At 35.9% G+C, this 15,185-nt stretch overlaps 1 pseudogene; it reads left to right on the top strand.

Annotated features, from left to right (window-relative positions):
- Positions 1 to 250: 250 nt before the first annotated feature.
- Positions 251 to 15,185, top strand: part of LOC131399959 (sulfotransferase 1C3-like) — a 33,512-nt pseudogene continuing 18,577 nt past the window's right edge.

Below are 15,185 nucleotides of genomic sequence, written 5' to 3'. Positions count from 1 at the left end.
GACTGGGAAACAGACTGTTTGAGTGTATATCTCAGCTGCAGCAATTGCAGGTTGTTTTATGTTTATCAAATTTCTTAACCTATAAAAACCCCAGCTTCCTCATCTGAAAAACAGAAATAATATTACCTACTTTATGTGGCTGTTGTGAGGATTAAATAAACAAAGTATGTAAAGTTTGCACTTTGTGTCTGTTAGCTTTCATTAATTTTATAACATCCTAATCCACAGCAGTAAGATGGAAACCCTAACCATGAGCCATAAAACATATTTTATTTTAAATAGAGGTGACGATATCAATCCCAGATTCCTCGTCTCAGTGGAGCAGGTTAAAAAGAATGTTTATAACCTGGGAAAGAAGTCAACACAATTTAACATTTTGGAAGTGGATGGAGTCCCTTTGCCAGTACATCAAAAGAAATGTGGGATAATATCTATAATTTTCAAGCCAGACCTGATGATCTTATTCTGGCAATTTACCCAAAGTCAGATAAGTGTGTCAAAACATATAACAATGTTCCATATGTGGATGTGAAATTATTGGACAATTTGTATTGATCAAAAAAGCATGCTTGGCATTTTGGGTGGAACAATTCTTTATTATGCAGACATGTCCTAAGTATTGCAGGACATTTATCATCTCTGGCCTCTAGTGTACCAGTTTCCAATAGCACTCTCTCCTGATGACCCAAACACATTTCTAAAGGCCTGAGAGTGGGGCAGATAATGCCCCATTTGAGAATCAATGATTTAGATAAAATTTATGGTCCAATAAATTGAAAGAGATATGCTTTTCTTTCAACATAAACCTTCACCCAAGGCAGCCTTCTCCCTAAAACATGCCATTGTCTCCATCATATCTCTCTATCATCCTAGATATTCAAACACTGATTGTCCAATCCTTCAAAGTTCTTAGAGAATGTCAACTAGCAACTTTCTGCTCTGTCCCTCTCATTTTGATTAAAAATGCCTTAAACGTCTGTTGTTTGAAAATTCCTAGACGCATCTCAGTAGCAATGAATACACCTAATGCCCAGGACTTGGTTTCTAAATACCATTCTTCACCAAAAGAAACCAGGGATATTTGGAGAATGGATGATCCCAGTCCTGAACAGGGAATATACAAAGCAAGTATAGCTTGTGTTGTTTGCTAGAAAGCAAATAAATGTTCAAAAACTAATAGAGGGATATGTCAGGAGAATACAAGAACCAGCTTGAAGGGGCTCAAACTGGGCAAGCTTGGGACAGTTTGAGCATGCAAAAGAACAATGCCTCTAACTGATGGATAAAACAGTAAGTAAAAACCTCCTGGCCAGCCATGATGGAGGAACTGGTTGGGACTTACACTCCAATCATAAACACCTAGCAAACTGGACAAAATATATGAAACCACATAAAACAATAAAATATATATGACATTGAACAATTGTCCCAGCTTTCAGTCTCAAGACACTTCGTGAACCATGGTGCAGTGAGGGAGAACTCAAAGAAGTCACAGCAGATATGGGAGTCAAATATGAGAGTTCTGAGAGGCTTAGAGGACTGTAATTTGCAAGGCAGAGTACTAGAGAGGAGGAAACTACACAAAGAAATACCTCCAGATAACTGCATAGGGAAGCCCTTGAATCTATTGCTGGATAGTAAAGTGCACTCATATGGGTCAAACTCATGAGGTCAAGCAAGGAAATACTAAGGAATTGTCAGCCAAATAATCCCTAGAGATCACTTAGTGCTGAGATTTTTGTGTTCCTCCCAGCCTGTGGTAGGCAGAATTTTGGTTCCTGTGATCTTAGTCGTCTGGTGTCACACCTGTGGTTATTTTACATTACATGCCCAAAGGGACTTTGCAGATGTAATTAAGGTTACTAATCACCTGACCTTAAGCTAAGGAGATTATCTTGAACTATCTGGGTGGGCCCAATAGAACACAAGAGGCCTTAAAAGTAGAAGAGGAAGGCAGGGAGATGTGGCAGAGGAGAAAGTCAGAGGGATTCAAAAGCATAATAAAGATTCAATGCATTGTTACTGGCTTGAATATGAAGAGAGCCATGCATCAGGAAATGGGTACCTGAGTCATACAACCACAAGGAACTGAGTTCCGGTGAAAAACTTGAGCTTGGAAGAGGACCCAGAGCCCCAGATGAGAATAGCAGCCCTGGCTAATACCTGGATTTTAGCCTGGTAAGACTCTAGATATAGAATCCAACCACAATCCCAGACTTCTGACCTACAGAAACTCTGAGATAATAAACAGGTGTTGTTTTAAGCCATTAAGTTTGTAGTAATTTGTTATAGCAACAATAAAAATTAATATACAGCCAGAATGGAGAGATCTCATGAACACTTTGGATATTCAGTAGAAACCCTAAAGGGGCATGCCTTAGTAGTATGGCCAAATCACCTCTAGAGTAGAAGCTACTCTAGATGAACTATGACAAAGAAGAAGAATCCCTAAAGGAATCAAGTATATCTACAAGGACCTTAACTGCCCAATAATGAACTACCAACAATCATTAAAGAAAGACAAAAAAAATCTATCACACAAGAACCTAGCATTCACAATATCTCAAGAAATAGGAAAATGTTTCCCTTAGTCAAGAGAAAACTTGGTAAATGGAATTGGACCCAGAAATGACAGAGATGGTGTTATTAGTAGACAAGGATTCTAAAACAGCTATTATATATTTTTTCAAATATTTAAAAGAAGAACCTGAACCTAGTGTGAATAGAAGTGAAAGATAAAAAAAGAGCCAAATGGAACTTCTAGAGCTAAAAAAGTACGACATCTGAAATGAAAATTAAACTGGATGGAATTAGGAGCAGATTAGACACTGTAGGAGAAACAATGAGAAAACAAAGATATAGCAAAAGAAACTCTCTGAACTGAAGCAAAGAATAAAAAACAATGAAGAAAGCTTCAGTGATCTGTGGAACAAAATTAAGCAGTCTAATTGGAGTCCCATAAAAGGGAAAGGATGCAAAAAGTATTAAAAAAAAATGGTCAAAATTTTATGAAATTTGATGAAAACTATGAACCCACTGATCCAAGTAGCTTAATGAACACTTATCAGAAAATATACACACAAACACCAAACCTCACCATAATCAAATTGCTAGAAACTTAAGGGAAAATACTTAAAAAATAGTCATAGAATAAAAAACATACTGCGTGGGGGGAAACAAAGTTAAAAATAGCCACAGACCTCTCTTTTAAAACAATGTGAACAAAGAGACAATGAATGACATCTTTAAAGTGAAGAGAAAAGACAAAACTGTCAACCTAGAATTATATATATCTGATTAAAAGATTCTTTAAAAGTGAAGGTCAAATAACAGACTTTTTTTCAAACAATCAAAATCTGAGAGAATGTGTTGCCAGCAGAGCTGCATTTAAAGCAATGTTAAAGAAATTTTTTTAGTCTGACAGAAAATCATAGTAGATAAAAACTTAAATCTGATACACAAAGAAATAAATAAATTAGATGTGATAAGAATGTGGGTAAATAGAATAGACAATTTTTCTCATTTTTAAATTTTTAAAGGATAATTCACTGTTTAAAACAACATTAAAAACAATGCATTATAGAATTTATAATGCATGTAGAACTAAAACATATGACCTAAGTAAGACTCAGAAGAGGAAATAAAAATATACTGTTATAAAGTATTACATAATACATGAAACAATATAATATTATTTCAATATAGACTGTGATAAGATAAAGATTCATACTATAAACCTTAGAATGTCTGCTGGAAAAATAACACAAAGAGGTGTTGCTAAAAAGCCAAATGAAATTTGAAAAAACAGTCAATCCAAAAGAAGGCAGGAAAAGAGTAACAAAGGAATAAAGACAAGATGATAGAAAACAAATGGCAAGATTGTAGAATTAAGGCCAATTATGCAGCTAATTATATTAAATATAAATTTTCTAAACACCCCGATTTAAATATACTTTAAATATAAAACTATGGGTCAGCCCCGCGGCTTAGTGGTTAACTGCGCGCGCTTTGCTACTGGCGGCCCGTGTTCGGAACCCTGGGCGGGCACCGACGCACCACTTCTCCGGCCATGCTGAGGCCATGTCCCACATACAGCAACTAGAAGGCTGTGCAACTATGACATACAACTATCTACTGGGGCTTTGAGGGGAAAAAAAAAAGGAGGAGGATTGGCAATAGATGTTAGCTCAGAGCCGGTCGTCCTCAGCAAAAAGGAGGAGGATTAGCACGGATGTTAGCTCAGGGCTGATCTTCCTCACAAAAAAATAAAAAAATATATAAATCCATGATAAACAGAAAGTAAAAGAATGGAAAATTTTATACCATGCAAATAATAATTATACACAAGCTTGAATGATTATATAATATCACAACAAGAATTATTAACAGGAGTTCTGGTTCAAGATGGTGATGTAGGAAGATCCTGAACTCACCTCCTCCCACAGACTCACCAAATCTACAGCTGCATATGGAACAAATTCCTCTGGAAAAAAACCTAAAAGCTATCTGAGCAACTCCTACACATGGGGCAAGGGAAAAAGAATCCACGTCAAAGCAGATAGGAAAGACGGAGACACGGTCTCCCCATAAGCCCCACCCCTGGTGCAGCGACACACTCAGGAGGGAACCAAACACCCAGAGCTTCACCCTGAGGAGTGAAGGGTTTGAACCTCACATTGGGCACCTCAACTTTTAAGACCTGCACTTGAGAGATGAGCCGCCAAAACATCTAGCTTTGAAAATCAACAGGGCTCGTGTCCACGAGATCCACAAGGCTACAACAAACTGAGAAATGACTCTTACAGGGCTCATGTCCTTGGACTCAGCCACCCCAGGGCCCAGTACAGAAGCAGGTGACTGAGAGGCACCAAGACTTTAAGTGAAAGAGGCTTATTTCCTTATCTTATAACATAAGCCTGAGGGGCAGGCCCTTAACCTATCTGTCTTGACATGAGTACAGCCATGTTTGGCCACTCCATTGACCTACAGCCACCAGCACAAAAAGAAATACTTTTTGTGCTGCTTTCTGTGTGGTGGGAACTGGCCTTTTCCCGGGAACTGGCCTTTCTCCCACGGAGAGAGTTGCAAGTTGTAACATTTCAAGGCTCTTGGAGCGTCGTAGCCCGGAATGGACTGGCCATCTGTGCCGGGCTGAGACGATAACCAAAGAGAACAATGCACGTACACAACTACTGGGCTGGGACGTTAGCCAGGGGGCTCAGTGCACGTACGCCACTGATAACAATTTGTGCATGGAAACACTAAATTCTTGCTCTGCAAACTCTGTAATTGCTTACTCTGAAAATTACTGATGGTATAAAAACTGCTGGAAACTGAGCCCCGGTGAGAGTTCCACCTGTGGAAGGGACACGTTGCCCAGGACGTGTGATCCTTGCCCAGCCGCGTCGATTGACAGGGCTCTCCCGGCAGTGGGGCGTGGATGTTGTGAGTAACTGATTTGATGTGAAGTAATTGATTTGATGTGTAGTAAGTGATTTGATGTGTTCTCTTTTCGGTCAACCTGGTGTTTCTCTCTCCAGTTGATTTGTGTCATTTCTCTTCAGCCGATGTGGGTGTTTTCCCTTTCCAGTTGGGCTGATGTTTTTTCCCTCTTAATATTTGACCTATTTGGATCAGTTTGCAAACTGTCGCCTTTACTATCCTCTATATAATAAAATATACCTTCAGTCCATTTGTTTGGAGTGGAAAGTGTCTTTTACATCTCCAATCGAATCCCCGAACCTCTCATAACACTATCACACATCTAGAAGACTGCTGGGGTACTCTCCTGGGACACAGGCTAGAGGGTGCCATCTTTGCAATCTCTCTCTGCCTTCCTCCAGCCAACAGGTACAGTCTTTTTGCTTTCCTTCTGCCATGCTTCAGAGGGCCAGTATTTCCGAGAGGGGAGCTTTTATATGCATCTGGTGCCCAGTTTGCCAATGCCACCCAGAGAATGCCCCTTAATTATCTGGCTCTGGTAGCCGGGGGGGGGGGCTTGCTAGGTCCCATGGGACTTTAACAAAGAGAACATTCTTGGCTGGTTACCACCCCCAGCACACTGCACAGACAGCAGACTGAAATAAACCTACAGGCCTCTCTGAAAGAGGTCTATTAGCTTCTTCTGGAGCTTTGGCTAGAAGGGGAGGTTTCAGGTTTGGCACACTTCTAAAGGCCTATGGAGGTGTTCTCAGGGAACTAGGCCAAGTAATGCTATCTTTGTGCTCTCTCTCTCTGCCTCACTCCAGATCACCAGAATCTCTCCCAAAGAAGCTAATACATTCACCTGGCACCCTGATTTTTGCACCTGCCATCCAGAGGACACCTCTAGATAGACTGGCACTGGTGGCAAGTGAGGTTTATGCTTCTAGTCCCACAGAACTGTATATATTTGCACACTTTAAAAGCTTCTGCCTGAAGATCTGGCTTCCATCAGCCTGAATCTAGATGCCTAACAAGATCCTTCCCTTTGAGACACTGATAGATCTTGGCACACTTTCAAATACTGGAAGCCATTAAAAATTAAATAAGCTTCTTAGAAAATCACAAAGTTTAAGAGACAACCAAGAGCTAGGACAGGATTGAAAAATAAGGTTTATCCCCTATAAAAATCCACTCCTTCAAGACTGGGAGAGGTGGCCATTTTATCTAATGCATAGAGACCAAGACAAAGAGTCAAGGAAAAATGAAGAAATAGAAGAATATGTTCCAAACAAAAGAACAACATAAAACTTCAGAAAAAATTCCTCAATTAAATGGAGATAAGTGATTTATCTGATAAAAAATTTCAAAATAATGGTTGTAAGGATGCTCACTGAGCTTGGGAGAAGAATGGATGAACACAAGGAGAACTTCAACAGAGAAATAGAAAATATAAGAAGTACAAAATAGAAGTCACAGACTGAATAACACAATAACTGAACTAAAAAATACACTAGAGGGGTTCAACAGCAGAATAGATGAAACAGCAGTAGGATCAGTGAACTCAAAGACATGACAGTGGAAGTCACCCAATCAGAGCAGCAAAAAGCAAAAGGAATGGGAAAAAGTGAAGATATCTTAAAGGACTTATAGGACAACATCAACATTGAAGCAGCCTCAGAAGGAGAAAAGAGAGAGAAAGGGGCAGAAAACTTATTTGAAGAAATAGTGGCTGAATACTTCCCTAATCTGGGGAAGGAAACCAACATCCAGATCCAGGAAGCTCTGAGAGTTCTAAATGAGAAGAACCCAAAGAGACCCACACCAAGACACATTATAATTAAAATATCAAAAGTTAAAGGCAAGGAGAGAATCTTAAAAGCAGCAAGAAAAATGCAATTTGTTATGTATAAGGGAACCCCAATAGGACCGTCAGCAGATTTTTCAAAAGAAACTTTGCAAGCCAGAAGGGAGTGGCATCATATATTCAACAGGATGAAAAAAAAAAAAAAAAAAAAAACCCTTCCAACCAAAATACTCCACCCAGCAAAGTTGTCATTCAGAATTGAAGATGAGATCAAGAGTTTTCCAGACAAGCAAAACCTAAAGAAAATCATCACTACTAAACTAGCCTTACAAGTAATGTTAAAGGAATTTCTTTAAGCAGAAAATAAAGGGAGCTAATTAGTAACAAGAAAACATATGTATGCATAAATCTCACTGGTAAAGGTAAGTATATAGTAAAGGTGGTTAATTAATAACTTATAAAGCTAGTATGAAGGTTAAAAGACAAAAGTAAAAATAACTATAACTACAATAATTAGTTAAGGGATACACAAGATAAAAAGATGAAAAAGATGATATCAAAAATAGAAAACATGGAGGGGGAGAATAAAAATGTAGAGCTTTAGAATGTGTTCAAGCTTAAGTTATCAACTTAAATAGACTGGTATAAATATAACTTGTTATATGTAAGCCTCATGGTAACAACAAAGGAAAAACCTTTAGTAGATACACAAAATATAAAGAGAAAGGAACCTAAACATACCACTAAAAACATAATCAAGCCACAAAGGAAGAGAGCAAAAGAAGAAAAGGGGACAGAGGGAAACAACAAAACAGCCATAAAACAATTAGCAATATTATAATAAGTACACCCTATCAACAATTACTTTAAGTGTAAATAAATTAAATTCTTATATCAAAAGACATAGAGTGGGGGCCAGCCCCATGGCATGGTTGTTAAATTCAGCGCACTCTGCTTTGGTGGCTCAGGTTTGCAGGTTTGGATCACAAGTGTGGACCTACACCACACATCAAGCCATGCTGTGGTGGCGACCCACATGCAAAATAGAGGAAGATTGGCACAGATCTCAGCTCAAGGCTAATCTTTCTCAAGAAAAAAAAAAAGAGGAAGATTGGCAACAGATGTTAGCTCAGAGCAAATCTTCCTCACAAAAAAAAAAGAGAGAGACATAGAGTGGCTGAATGGATTTAAAAAAAAAAAATAGACCCATTTATATGTTATCTACAAGAGACTCTTCAGATGTAAGGACACAAACAGACTAAAAGTGAAGGGATGGAAAAAGATATGCCATGCAAATGAAAACCAAAAAAAAAAAAAGCTGAGATAGCTATACTTATATCAGACAAAATAGACTTTAAAACAAAGACTGTACTAGGAGACAAAGATGGACATTACATAATAATAAAGGAATCAATCCAACAAGAGGATATAACATATGTAAATATTTATGCACTCAGTATAGGAGTACCTAAATATATAAAGCAAATATTAACAGACCTCAAGGGAGAAATAGACAGTAATACAATAAAAGTAGGGGACTTATAATACCCCATTTTCATAAATAGGTAGATCGTCCAAACAAAATCAATAAGGACACATCAACCTTAAATGACATGTTAGACCAGATGGACTTAATAGATATATACAAAACATTCCATCCAAATGCAACAGGATACATATACTTCTCAAGCACACATGGAATGTTCACTGGGATAGATCATATGTTAGACCACAAAATGAGTATTTATAAATTTAAGAAGATTGAGATCATATCAAGCATCTTTTCCTACGAATATAATATGAAACTAGAAATCAATTACAAGAAGAAACTGGAAATTTTACCTGTATGTAGAGATTAAATAACATGTCACTGAACAACCAATGGGTCAAAGAAGAAATCAAAAGAGAAATCAAAAAATCACTTGAGACAAATAAGAATGGGAAAAAAAGCATACCAAAATTTAATAGACACAGCAAAAGGAATTCTAAGAGGGAAGTTCATAGCAAAAACTGCCCACATCAAGCAATAAGAAAAATATCCAGTAAACAACCTAACATTATACCTCAAGGGACTAGAAAAAGAACAAATGAAGCTGCAAGTTAGTAGAAGGAAGGAAGTAACAAAGATCAGAGCAGACATAAATGAAATAGAGACTAAATAACAACAGAAAAGATCAATGAAACTAAGAGCTGTTTCTTTGAAATAATAAACAAAAGTGACAAACCTTTAGCTATACTCACCAGGAAAAATAGAGAGAGGCCTCAATTAAATAAAAACAGGAATGAAAGAGAAGATGTTACAGCTGATAGCACAGAAATACAAAGGATTATGAGGACTACTATGAACAAATATACACCAACAAATTGCACAACCTAGAAAAAAATGAATAAATTCCTAGAAACATACAACCTACCGAGACTGAATCATGAAGAAATAGGAAATATGAACAGACTAATTATTAGTAAGGAAATTGAATCAGTAATCAAAAAACTCCCAACAAGCAAAAGTCCAGGACTGAATGACTTCACTGGTGAATTCTACCAAATTTTCAGAGAATATCAATCCTCTCAAACTCTTCCAAAAATTAAGGAAGGAAAACTTTCAACTCATTTTACTGGCCATTATTTCCCTGATAACAAAACTAGACAAGGATTCCAAAGGAAAAGCAAATTCAGGCCAATTTCCCTGATGAATATAGATTCAAAAATGCTCAACAAAATTTTAGCAAACTGAATTCAGTAATACGTTGAAAGGATCATACACCATGATCAAGTGGGATTTATTCCAGGGACGCAAGAATAGTTAACATCCACAAATCAATCAACATGACAGACCACATTAACAAAATGAAGGATAAAAATCATATGGTCATCTCAACAGATGCATAAAATGCATTTGACAAAATTTAACATCCAATAACTATAAAAACTCTCAACAAAGAAGATAGAGAGGGAATGTACTTAAACATAGTAAAGGCCATCAATGTCTAGCCCACAGCTAACATCATACTCAACGGTGAAAAGCTGAAAGCTTTTCCTCTAAGATCAGGGACAAGGTAAGGATGCCCACTCCCGCCACTTTCACTCAATATAGTATTGGAAGTCCTAGCTAGAACAATTATGCAAGAAAAAGAGATAAGAGGCATCCAAATTGGAAAGAAAGAAGTAAAACTGTTACTATGTCCAGATAACATAATGTTATATGTAAAAAACCCTAAAGTCTCCACCAAAAAACTGTTAGAACTAACAAATTCATAAAGTAGCAGGATAAAAAATCAATATACAAAAATCTGTTGCATTTCTATATACTAATAATGAACTATCAGAAAGAGAAATTAAGAAAACAATCCCATTTACAATTACATCCAAAAGAATAAAATACCTAGGAATAAATTTATCCAAAGAGGTAAAAGATCTGTACACTGAAAACTATAAGACAAAATGAAAAAAATTGAAGACTATACAAATAAAGGGAAAAATATTCTGTGCACATGGATTGTAAGAATTAATATTGTTAAAATGTCCATTCTACCCAAAGCAATCTACAGATTCAATGCAATCCCTATGAAAATTCCAATGGCCTCTTTTACATGAATAGAACAAACAATCCTAAAATTTGTATGGAACTATGAAAAACCCTGAAGAGCCAAAGCAATCTTGAGAGAGAAGAACAAAGCTGGAGTGTCATGCTCCCTGCTTCAAAGCTATCATAATCAAAACAGTGTAGTATTGGCATAAAAACAGATGGAACAGAATAGAGAGCTCAGAAGTATACCTATACATATATGGTCAATTAATTTATGACAAAGAAGCCAAGACTATGCAATGCGGAAAGGACAGTCTCTTCAATAAACAATGTTGGAAAAACTGGACAGCCACATGCAAAAGAAGGCAACTGGACCATTCTCATACCATGTGCAAAAATTAACTCAAAGTGGATTAAAGACTTGGACATGACTTGAAACCATAAAACTCCTAAAAGAAAACATAAATAGTAAGCTCCTTGACACTGATCTTGGCGATGATTTTTTGGATTTGAAATTAAAAGCAAAGACAACAAAAGCAAAAATAAACAAGTGGCACTACATCAAATTGAAAAGCTTCTGCACAGAAAAGGAAACCAACAAATGAAAAGGCAACCTACCAAACGGGAGAAAATATTTGCAAATCATATATCTGATAAGGGGTTAATATTCAAAATACATAAAAACTTGTACAACTCAGAATAAGAAAGAATCTGATTTAAAAAATGGGCAGAAGACCTGAATAGACATTTTTCCAAAGAAGATATAAATAGCCAACAGGTACATGAAAAGATGCTCAACATCACTAATCATCAGGGAAATGCAAATCAAAACCACAATGACATATCACCTCGCACCTGTTAGAATGGCCTTTATTAGAAGACAAGAAACAACAAACATTGGTGAGAATATGGAGAAAGGGAACCCTTGTACACTTGGTAGGAATGCAAATTGGTGCAGCCACTGTGGAAAACAACATGGAATTTCCTGAAAAAAATTAAAAATAGGTCTACCATATGATCCAGCAATTCCATTTCTCGGTATTTATCTGAAGAAAACAAAAACACTAACTCAAAAAGATATATGCAGCCTCATGTTTATTGCAGCATTATTTACAATAGCCAAGATATAGAAACAATATAAGTATCCATTGATAGATGAATGGATAAAGAAAATGTGATATGTGTGTGTATATATATATTATATATATTATATTAATATATATAACAGAATATTATTCAGCCATAAAAAAGAAGGAAATCCTGCCATCTGTGACAACAAGAATGGACCTTGAGGGCATTATGCTAAATGAAATGTCAGACAGAGACAGACAATTAGCATATAATCTCATTTATATGTGGAATTTAAAAAAACAATAACAACAAAAAACCCAAGCTCATAGACACAGAGAACAGATCGGTGGTTGTCAGAGGTGGAGAGTGAGAGGTGCATGAATGGGTGAAGGGGGTCAAAAGGTACAATCTTCCAGTTATAAAATAAATAAGTCCTGGGAATATAACGTACAGCACGGTGACTGAAGTGAATAATACTGCCTTGCATATTTGAAAGTTGCTAAGAGAATAAATCTTACAAGTCCTCATCACAAGAAAAAGAAATTTTGTAACTATCTATGGTGAAGGATGTTAAGTAGACTTATTGAGGTGATCATTTTGCAATATATACAAATACCAAATCACTATGTTGTACATCTGAAAATAATATAATGCTATATGTCAACTATACCTGAATTAACAAAAGAAAAAAATTAACAAAAGCTATAAAAGATTCAGACATAAAAAAATTACTGAGAGAAATTTTAAAATATCTAAATAAAGAGGCACACCATTACTATAGATCAAAAGACTCAATATTATTAAGATATCAGTTATTCCAAAATTGATATATGGATTCAATGCAATCTCAATCACAAACTAACAAAATGATTCTAAGATTTACATGAAAGTACAAATGCCTTAGAATAGCCAAAATATTTTTGATAAAGAAGAACAAAGTTGGAGGGATTAAATTATATGATTTCAAGACTTTCAACTTCAGTAATAGAAACAATATGGTATTGGCATAGAGGATTGACACTTACTAAATACCATACACAAGAAAATCAAGGTGAAATGGATCAGAGACATAAACATAAAAAATAAATCTATAAAACTTACAGAAGAATACATAGAAGAAAATCTTCAAACCTTAAGTTAAGAAACAATATTTTAGATAACATGGAAAGCACTAACCATAAAAGAAAACTTTGATAAACTGGACTTTATCAAAGTTAAAACTTCTATTCTTCTAAAGACCCCATTAAGAAAATAAAAAGTAAAATGTGTGAAAAAACATCTCACCAAAACAGCTCTACTAATGATCAATAAACACTGAAAAAGATGCTCAACATCATTAATTGTGAGAAAAACATGAATTAAAACTACAATGAAATACACACCTATTAGAATGGCTAAAAGAATTAAAATACTAAGTATTGATGAGGACGTGGAGCAGCTGAAACCTCCACACACTGTGGTGGGCATGGAAAATGATACAACCACTTTGAAAAACAGCTCAGGAGTTACTACACAATCCAGCAATTCCACTCCTAGGGATTGACCCAAGAAAAATAAAAAGCTATATTCACTCAAATACATTTACATAGATGTCCATAGTGGCTTTATTCAAAATAGCCCCAAACTGGAAACAACCAAAATGGCCATCAACATATGAATGAACAAACAAATTGTAGTATATCTATAAAATTCAGTTCTCAACAATAAAAAGGAATAAACTACAGATACACACAACAGTGTGGATGAATCCCAAAATCATTATGTTTCATGAAAGATATCAGACACTTGAGTATATATTGTATGGTTCCATTTATATGAAATTCTAGAATTTGCAATACTAATTTATAGTGACAGGAAATAGATCAGTGGTTACCTGGACTAGAAGTGGGGATGGGGTATTACTGACTGCAAATAGATGCAAGGTTCTAGTCTTGACTGCAGTAACGGTTACATGGACGTACACATTTGTCAAAATTCATCAAACTATGCATTTAAAATGAGTTTTTTCTATTGTATGTAATTTTCACCACAATGAAGCTAATTTCAAAAAACTTATGAGTCCAGTAATAGAAATGACAGTAAAAGAAATGACAATAAAAGAAAAAAGAAGGAAGAAAAACTTATTTACCACTATTGAAGATAACAAGTATCTGGAAAAGAACTTAAAGGAATTGTAGTTATTCCCCAGCTAATGGAGGGAAATTCTTTACATAAGATTTACCTAATAAATAGAGAAGAAATGATGGGCTTAGAAATTTAATAACTTGCAACCCACAATGAAAATTAGTTCAGGCAGTGGAGGGCATTATGCTAAGTGAAATAAGCCATACACAGAAAGACAAACACTGTATGGTATCATTTATATGTGGAATCTTTTTTTAAAAAGTCGTATTCATAGAAGCAAAGAGTAGAATGGTGGATTCCAGGGTCTAGGGGATGAGAAAAATAGGGAGATGTTGGTCAAAGCATACCAACTTTCAATCATAGGATGAATAAGTTCTGAGGATCTAATGTACAGCATGGTGATTATAGTTAATAACACTGTACAGTAGTCTCCCCTTATCCATGTTTTGCTTTCCATGGTTTCAGTTACCCACAGTTAACCACAGTCCAGAAATACTAAATTGAAAATTACAGAAATAAACAATTCATAAGTTTTGAATTACATGCCGTTCTGAGTAGTGTGATGAAATCTTGCACCATCCTGCTCTGTCCTGCCTAGGACATGAATCATCCCTTTGTCCACCATATCCATGCTGAGGATGCTACCCATCTGTTAGTCACTTAGTAGCTGTCTGTCAGTTATCAGACTGACTGTAGCAATATTGCAGTTCTTGTATTCATGTAACCCTTATTTTACTTAATAATGGCCCCAAAGAGCAAGAGTAACAATACTGGCAGTTTGGCTATGCCAAAGAGAAGCCATAAAGTGCTGCCTTTAAGTGAAAAGGTGAAAGTTCTCAACTTAATGAGGAGAAAAAAAATCATATGCTGAGGTTGCTAAGATCTACAGTAAATTTTATTACAGTACATTGTTATAATTGTTCTAATTTAGTATTAGTTATTGTTAATCTCTTTCTGTGCCTAATTTAAAGATTAAACTTGGTCATAGGTATGTATGTATAGGAAAATCATAGTACATGTAGAGTTCGGTACCATCCACAGTTTCAGTCATCCACTGGGCGGTCTTGGAACGATGTATTCTCTGTAGACGAGGGAGTCTACTGTATTATATACTTGAAATTTGCCAAAATAGTAGCACTTAAGCATTCTCACCACAAAAAAGAAGGTAACTGTGTGAAGTGATAGATGTGTTAATTGGCTTGATTGTGGCAATCATTTAACAATATACATGTATAT

This window comes from Diceros bicornis, chromosome 40 (genome assembly GCF_020826845.1).
Source record: "Diceros bicornis minor isolate mBicDic1 chromosome 40, mDicBic1.mat.cur, whole genome shotgun sequence".
Lineage (NCBI taxonomy): Eukaryota > Metazoa > Chordata > Mammalia > Perissodactyla > Rhinocerotidae > Diceros > Diceros bicornis.
This window is presented reverse-complemented; position numbering and strand designations above follow the sequence as displayed.